This window comes from Corylus avellana, chromosome 4 (assembly GCF_965113065.1).
Source record: "Corylus avellana chromosome 4, dhCorAvel1.hap1.2, whole genome shotgun sequence".
In the NCBI taxonomy this organism is placed as follows: Eukaryota; Viridiplantae; Streptophyta; class Magnoliopsida; order Fagales; family Betulaceae; genus Corylus; species Corylus avellana.
In genome coordinates, this window is record NC_142493.1 from 11,487,727 (window position 1) to 11,497,506 (window position 9,780).

A 9,780-nucleotide genomic window follows, 5' to 3' on the forward strand; every position below is an offset into this window, starting at 1 on the left:
CTGAGCTGAGATTTATATCTCAAACATTAATATTACATGGTAATTTCTAGACAATTCAAAATATTAGCAGTCACTGTCCTTCCATGAACAGGAAGCCACAAAAATTTACATATGCCTTGTATGAAATAATTTGTGTTTCTTACTCATTGAGTCTAATTAATCGATAAATGGGTGACTTTTTCATGACCATGCTCTTTTAAAATTGCTTTTTTTTTTTAAATAAAAAAAAAATACATTATTAGGGTTGAATTAACCCTAATAATGTTTTATTTTATTTAGAATGTCAGACCCATTAGAAGTGGACGCTAATAGTACAACCATTAGCGTCCACTTTAGTTTGGACGCTGATGGTTACTTTTTTAATTTTTTTGGATCATTAGTGTCCACCTTAATGGACGCTAATAGTTAACCATCAGCGTCCACTCTATTTTGGATGCTAATGGTTGTTTTTTTAATTTTTTTGATGACCATAGTTAACCATCAGCGTCCACTCTACTTTGGACGCTGATAATTGTTTCATATATATATATATATATATATATATATATATATATATATTTATGACCATTGGCGTCCACTTTCGGGACGCTAATGGTTTCCTATTAGCATCCACTCCATGTCATGTGGACGCTAATAGTCCACAATAAAGTGGACGCTAATAGTCCACCATCAGCGTCCACTCTATTTTGGACGATGATGGTTGTTGTTTTTTTTTTTTATTTTTTTTTATTTTATTATTATTATTATTATTATTTTTTTTTTTTTTTTATGATCATTAGCGTCCACTCTACTTTGGACGCTGATGGTTGTTTTTATTTTTTTATTTTTTTATGACCATTAGCGTCCACTTTATAGTTAATCATCAGCGTCCACTCTACTTTGGACGCTGATGGTTGTTTTTATTTATTTATTTATTTATTTTATGACCATTAGCGTCCACTCAAAGTGGACGCTGATAGTGGAGCACTAGCGTCGACTTTGCCTTCCGTTGACTCCAGCTTCAGCGACAAAAATTCACGACTTTTAGCGTCCACATTGTCGACGCTAAAAGTAATCATTAGCTGATAATCACAAAGTTGATCATTAGGGTCGGACGATTAGCGTCCAAAAGTCGACGCTGTTGTTAATAGCGTCTACTTTAGGACTTTTAGCGTCCAAATAATGTCACCCTTAAAGACCTAATTTCTTGTAGTGGTTAGGTCAAGATAAGTTCCATTTTGAGCAACGGGTTGTTTATGTAACTCTTCTCTTCTTTGATATGAAGGGCTAGGAAAAGAGGTGTTTTCTTCTTTTTTTCCACTAGAAGATGGTTTATATTCTCTTGTATTTATGTTTTCAGCGTTAAACTCATTGGATCTATAAAATTCTTGAGGAAAATTTTAGCGAAAATCCTTTAAAACTATGGTCGAAAAGCCCTCGATTCTGTAGTTTAAAATTAAAAGATCAAAATGTTATAATTAGAGTTAAACCTATGATCTATACCAAAAAGGATATAGATGAATTTGATATCCAGATTAAAGAACTTCTAGATAAAAAACTGATACAAGAGACAAACAGTCCTCACTCAAGCCCAGCTTTTATTGTAAGAAACCATAGTGAAATTAAAAGAGGAAAAGCCCGTATGGTAATCAACTATAAGAGGCTTAATTAACAATTAGAATTTGATGGATGTTTTATTCCACGAAAAGATGTATTGGTTAATCATACCAAAGGGTCTAAAATATTTAGCAAATTTGACTGTAAGTCAGGATTCTGGCAAATACAGTTGATAGAAGAATCTAAAGCCTTAAGAGCTTTTAGTACTCCAAGAGGACATTACCACTGGAATGTTACGCCTTTTGGACTAAATATTGCTCAGTTTTTCAGAGATGGATGGATAAAATCTTTAAAGACCTTAAAGATTTTTGCGTAGTATGCATATAGATGATATCCTTGTGTTTTCTAAAACCATAGAAGAACATAAGAAACACCTTAAAATTATTTGTGAAAAATTCCAGAAAAATAGAATAATTCTTTCTCCAAAAAAGATTGAAGTAGAAAAAGAATCTATAGAATTTTTAGGATTAGTTTTAAATCAAACAGGTTTAAAATTACAAGAACATATAATCTTAAGGTAAGAGAATTCCCTGAAAAAATAGAAGACAAAAAACAATTACTAAGTTTTTTAGGAATTCTTAATTATGGAAGAAATTTCATAAAAAATCTCTCTAAAAAAGAAACCCCTCTTTTTGAAAAATTGAAAAAGGATAAAGAATTCTTCTGGACTAAAAAAGATTCACAATTAATAAAACAAATCAAAAATGATTTAGAAGTTTACCAGAAGTTTATTTTCCTGGAAAAGGAGATAAGTTTATTCTTGAAACAGATGCTTTCGACAATTGTCGGGGATGCGTTTTAAAAGCAATTCCAGAAAAATTATGGACTGAGTATGAATCCCCTACTCAACAATGTCATTTAGGAATTAGAGCAAAAAAAGACGCTATTCCTAAGAGGTTTTCATATTCAAGATAAGTCGTTCTTATCTTTTCTATGATTTCATTTTGTTCGTGGACAGAAAGTTGAGGATCTTTATAAAATTGTCTTCAATAATCCAAGATTTCTTTAATATTTTCATATTCAATATAATTATAGTAACCTTCTTGTTGAAGGACCATAATATCTTCAGTTCCATAAAATAATCTTGGGATTTTGTGATCACCAAGACTATTCATTCCTTCAAAAGCAATACTTCCTATTTTATTAGCTAATTCGTTCAAAGTTTCCTTAGTCTCTTGTTTGAGGTTTAAATCAACTATTGAACTGATTTGCTTTATATTATTATCTATTTTATCTACCGTGATTTCGATAGACATAAGCTCGGACTCAACATAATTTTGATTAGTTATTTATTATTATTATTATTATTTTATTTTAAACCAAGAGTGAATACTATCACTAATACTATTTAAGCTAGCACACACATTTCCTAGATTATTTTCAGACTTACTTTCTATATGCAGCATATGTCTATAATCATCTTTATCATATCCTAACCATGAGCTAATACATTCTATCTTATCATTGTTATGTGTTGCCATTCTAGACTGCAGTTGGTACCTAAAACCACCTATATGCTTCTATACTCCTTAATGCCACAAATTGAAACGGCTAATGGTCTTTGAAGCAATTGTAGACATATGGGTTTTACTACAGCTAATATTGTAACAACACAAAACAATAATAATTAAGAATATAATAAACTAGATAGAACAAAATACACCAGGGGACCACCATACGTACGCCTCTAACTTATAAGGAGGACGTACGATGGGGGACCACCAAACATACGCTACTTTTGGGTTGACCACTGGTTAATAGCTGTACGTAAGATGCACCCTTTGGACCGTTGGATAAATAGTACCTGACGTACGCCCAATAGTACCGGACGTACGTTGCTTTTCAAAGTAGTTGATAGCTACCTCCGCTTTTCTGGCCTATAAATACCAACCCCCCACCGTCCCTTGAACATATTCCTTTGCCTCAAGCCCTCTGTAACCACCAAAGTGAGTGCTCTTTGAGAGTTTTGTGATTTAACAGAAAAGAGGAAGAAAGCTTGTGTTCTTGCCATTTCCTAAGGTAACCTCTTGCTGCTTTTTATAATCTTGATGTTGTTCTTGTTGCTTCTCTACTGTTATAAGCTTTAAAGGCACCATGTTAAAGTTCTTGTATCATTTCTTACAAAATCAAGAAATGTTTCCAAAAGAGTTTTAAAAGTTTCTTTGATTCCTTGTATTGCATAATGTAGAGTTTTCTTACGATGCATGTGTTTATTTAATAGCTTAGGAGGAGATATGATAGCCTATAGGTTTTATAGAAACCATAAAACACAATTTGGAGCTTTTTGCGGGATTGCCTAACTCACTGACCGGACATACGCTCTCGAGCCCGAACGTACGGTTAGGAAGCCAGGCATCTGCCTTAAGCCTCACTCTCGTGTATTTTCGAGTCTAGCAATCCTTTTGATAGATAAGACTTAGTATCTTACTCGTAAGGGTCCTCTGGAACTGCGCATAACGACATGTCGTATTTTGTTATAGCAGGGTGTAGCAATGTTAGAGGATTCAAGCGAGCATACGAGGTAAGTAAACCTTTACGAACTCTTTCCCTTAAAACATGAGATATGTTAGTTGACTGACCACGAGTATGATATGAGCATGTCTACATTTTGTAACTACTTGGTAACTGTTTAATTAATTGGTTGATAAGATGCATTGTATGACATGGTACACCGGTACGTGTGGTATAATGGCCATGGGCATACTATATAGACTTCATTTTATGGTTAATTGCATGTGTTGTTATATGGGCTTTGGATCCAATGGTTGTTTCGTGACCGGTGCAACTATTCCCTAATGGTTGGTCAATACAGGACGAACAACATTAGTGGTGTGGGCCACCCGAGGTCGGACTCGGTTGTGACACTAATGAGATGTACGGTAGCGTACAATATCCGGAGCACCGGTGTTGTATTACAGGTCCCTCGGGATAGCGCCAATCCTCTGAGAATGGGTAATATCTCAGGTTGACCATACATGAGAGTTATGACCTATAAAGCATTAGTTTTTCCTGCATTAAAATACTTAGGCGACTACCGCTGGGAATACACTACTCTTTTATTAACCAAACAATAGTTTTATAGTGTATTAACAGAGACAACACCCCTTTTTAATGTTTACTAAAACTACAGGTTTATTTCTGCTTAAATGGGCTCATGTCATACCTAATTGTGAGGTTTACTTACTATGTCGTTAGACTTACGCTGTTATTACCTTTTTAGAAAATCTGTTGCTAGAACCTAAGGGTGGCACGGCTGCCACTACAGACTTTGCTTTAAAGGTTATCAGGTTTGTTTAGTATCAATGTTAGTTGCTCCATTTCTTAACTTCGAAGAATATACTTGTCCATTTCATGATTTAATTGTTTTCTCAAATTTATATCACCTTCCTATGCATTAGCTCTCATAATGCTTAGAGGGGCGATTCCTCATTTAGCCACAAGTTGGTTTAACTGGGGTAATTGCCAGTAACCCTGACAGGTTAGCCAAGGTTAATTTTGGAGGCGTTACAATTAAGGGAGAGGAGGTGTCGGCAGATGAGTAAGGATAAGGAAGAAGAATAAAACCTTTAAAATCTAGTGTTTTAGGCTGTGGGTTAGTTTTGTGCACTTTTTGTGCTTTAGGTGATGTGTCTTCTATTGGCTGCTGCAAAAGACCACTTTTGCAGCCCGACCGGATAGTCTTCGATCTTAGAAGTGCGTCTTTGACGAATGTAGGCGCTATAGTGTTTCCACATAATTGTTCAAAGACTCTTGCTAAGAAAATTTTGAATTCTGGCAACTTATAGATTTCTTCCTTTTTTATTTCCTGTTTCTTTTTCTAGTTTTTCTCTCTGATAAAGCAAAAGAAATTAGAGATTCAGCATTTAAAAAATTCATGACAATAGATGGTAGAAGGCTGTTTGTTACCGAAGTTCCAATTTACTACCCTCCGAGTCAAGAACAAATTGAACAAGCAGAGAAGCTGCTTGAGAATATGGCAACAAGAAAAAATCTTGATCTACCTTATGAACTGGAGTTATTGGCTGATGACATAGAACACCTACGTCTGCTAGATGACAGCCAAAGCTTTATTCCTTCACCTTCTTTAGGCGAAGAAGAATTTGCCAATTTAATCAACGCTATGAAAGATTGAAGATCAGACAAAAGCATGGTGGACCCTTGTAAAAGACAAATCCACCAAAAGTAAAATCTGCCAACTCACACTCAGTCGGCAAAAAGCTAACAAGAGTTTTTGACAGCTAGCAGCAATAATAAAAGGCATCGAGAAATGTGGTGGACACACAACACACTTTTAAAGATGCCACCTACAAATAAAATAAGGCTCTTGTGCATATACATACACATAGGTCTTACTAGGAATTTGTTTTTTGTCTTTTTATAGGTTTTTGGTACTTGTGTTTTTGAAGTGTTGTAAATTGTGTTGCGTTTTGTAGTCTCCCACTTTTCCTTTATAAAGGAATGATGTATGGTGTGGAAGGCATCTAGCTTTTCCAGCACTTGTTTTGTTTTATAGAAATTCCCTTCTCTCTTCGTAGCCTTCCTTTGTTACTTCATGTTTTTTCTCTCTACTGTAAATGGTCTCAAAGCCTAGTTAGTTGCAAAGAGTCCCAAGGTCATTGCAAATTACTACTGTCAATAAACAAGTTTTAAGGTACGTTTGTACGTTTTATTTACAGCATATATTTCTATGTCCGCACTAGAGACAAAGGTGTACATCTGGCACTACTAGGCGTACGTATGGTGAGAAAGAAGTGAACTTGGGTTTTTGCATCAAAACTATCTAGGACTCTTGGTTATGTGTATGGGCTTAGGTTTTTTTTATTATAAAACCTTGTTCTATATAAAATCTTTTAGTCGCGCTTTGTAGAAAACCTTTTAGTAAAGACGGTTGTTTTATCGGGGTATTACATTAACAGAGAAAGAGAGATGTTGCGAGAGAGAGAGAGAGAGAAAGAAGCACGGGAGAGAGAAAGAAAGACGCAGAGATTGTGAGAGAGAACCCGAACCACGGTTGGGCTACATCATATGGCATTAGAAACGGGTTAATCTTCCCCCTAAATGGTTAACCTTCCCCTCTAAGATTTAGTTTTGAATCCAAAAATGAGTTTTGAGGCATTAGAAATGAGTTTTGAGGCATCAAAAACGGGTTTGAAGCCATTAGAATTGAGTTTTGAGGCTAAGTTTGGCAGAAAAGTGGCTAGAGAGGGTGACCCATGGCTGGGTCTGCTGTGACCCAACCGTGGATCACGCCGGGGATGCTGGCCGGTGGGATGCACTCCGGCGCCGTGGGATGCTGGCTAGCGCCGGTGGTTTGGTCGTGGGTTTGCTGGCGCCGAGCCGGTGGTTTGGTTGTGTGTTTGCTGTTATCTAGTGTTTTGATCTTATTTTGTTAAAATAAGATGGGTGATGTGTCAACAAATGAATAGATGTTGCAAAACACCACTTTTAAGGACCAACCGGATAGTGGGGGCTTTCATAATGTATATAGAACTCTTTGAGAACTTAATATATATAAAAGTGAGTGCCGGTAGGTTTTTCCTATAAAAACATAAAAGACAATATAATGACCAAACGGTCATCGTAAAAAACCAAAATACATTTGTTAATGACGGTCAAAAACAACCTGTTAAAAGTTAATGGTCAAAACGGTAAAAATCAATTAAATTCATTTGATTTTTTCTCATAAAAACTCTTGAATATGTGTTAACATGGAATGGTAAAAACATTTAAAGAAAAATCATGATTGTAACATCCTCCGCCCTTTTATTTTCTTTCCCACCTCTATTTCATCATCTCCCGCCTCTGTCTCTCTCTCTCTCTAGCTCGGCAGAGGGCATCAATGGACTGGATATGGTTGAAGTAGTGAGGCGTGAAGCCCGCCTCTCTCTCAGCTGAGGCGTCCTTTTTAAGCCCACTTCAATTTCTAGCTAATTCCCAGAATTTCATCTAGGATTTATTCACTGTGTCTTGAAACTCACTACAATGGGTTGTACCTGATTGTCTTGTGCCAAAGGGGATGGTAAAGACGCTAATTTGTTCACTTCTAATTGTAAAGTTGGTGTTTCTTTGGCATTATTGAAAGAAGTGCTCTTTTGGCGAGGGCGTTGTTTTGTGCTTGCAAATGTTGCTTGAATCATTGAATTGTGAAATATTTTTTGGATTTACTGTAATTTCTATATGGGTGGTCGGTCTGGGTTATGGGTTCAAGCTTCAACGCTTGATGTTGGGATTGGATAAGCCTCTACCCTGTATAGATTTTTGTTGTGGGTGTTTAGTGGGGGGTTTCTTTGTATAGTTTTGTTTTGTTTTGATTGAGTTTGTTGGGCTGAATTGTAAAATGTCTGGTATGCACTCAGTGTTTGATAAAATGTCTCCATGGTAGTTGTAACGCCCGATATAATTATTAAGCTTATTATTAATAACCCCATAATAATCTAAATTAATTAAAGAGATAAATTGCACATGAGATGATTTAGAATAATAGATATAATGATAATAATAATAATAATAATAATAATAAGAATAATGACTTTATCATAATTGATATATAAACAAGATTGGTTAACAATAATGATGATATTTGTGAAATAATAAGATATAGTGTAATAAATAATTTATGGTAATGGTAGAGGTAGTTTGAATAAATAAAAGTAGTGTGAGAAATTATAGAGGACAATAAAGATAGATTTAATATGAGGTGGGGTAATAGAGAAATTTATAAAAGGTGGGTCTTTTAAATGAAAGGGAATCTCACCCTTGCCACGTGTCATGCTATGGTTGGATGGGAGAAGATAACATCTCCCTTCTCCCAATTGCACGTGCAGCAGCCCCCTTTCCCCCATTCTTTCTTTCCTTTCTTTCTCCATCCCCTCATCTCACGCAGCCCCTTTTGCTCTCCCTTTGTCTCACTCTTTCTTCTCCCACACACACATACACATGGCCTAGAGAGAGAGAGAAAGAGCTGCAGTTTAAGAGAGAGAGGAGCTGCTGGCTATGAGAAAGAAAGAAGAAGGAGAAGAAGAAAAAAGAAAGAAAGTAAGTGATGAAGTTCTAAGGGATTTTAGCCATGGAAGCTTGAATGGTAAAGGCTAAAGCTTTTCTTTGTGATTTCATCTTACCCATTGATTATAGGAAATGAAAATGACATGAATCATTAGGGATTTCTTTAGGTCCAAAAACTAGGGTTCTTGAAAGGGGATTTTGTTCTATCCATTGGATATCATGCTTGGAATCATAATGATTTAGGGGATTTTTAATTAGGTCCGAAAATTGGGGAATTTTAATAAGAAACCTAATTCCTAAAATTAATGTGGGGCTTTTATGTGTAGTAGATTGCTATGCATGATTCAAGCTCCGGGTTGTTAAATTAGTAGGTTGAAACTCCAATTTTACTTATTGGTAAAGTATAGACATAAACCCTAATTTTATATAGTTTGAATTAATTTTGGGCTTTTGGTATGTAAACACTAGGAATGCTATTTGAATGGGTTTATTACATTTAACTGTTAATTAATCATAGGCTTTCATTGGTTCTATGGAAATTGATACCTATAGGGTTTAGGTTCTAATATGTTATATTAGAATCCTAATGATTATTGCGAATATTATGGGTATTGTAAAAATGGGGGTAAATTGCTAGATTAAATGGCTTAGGAAGAGAATATTAATTATTGGGCTAACCTATAGAACATGATACTTGTAGTGCTCTAGTACTTTTTAAATAGTGAGAGTTGAGCTAAGAATATAACTTAATTATGTGTTTATTATGTAAATGCTTAGGTGTATTGCGGTTGAGTTAAGAGTTCACCGGAGGGTACTCAATTGAACAAGGTAAGTATTTTACTTACTGGGCAACAAGATACTATTTTTAAAGTATAAAAGATGTTTTGGTTGAATCATTGATGTATGGTGTTTTGGTTGAATCATTCATGAGATGTGTTGGATGAATGTTTGATGAAATGTTGCTATGAGCTTTGTGGGTTTGCAAGATAATGAGATGATTATGTTGTTATGAGCATTGGTTGGTTTACATGGTTTATGACATGATTCTATGATGTTTATGATATGAGTTATGATAGTATATGAGTTCAAGGTTTGTTAACATGATCATGAACATGGCATGATCAATGAAACGGAAACGGGGTTCGACTCCGGTGGTGATTGAGTGTGGTCTCACTACCGTAG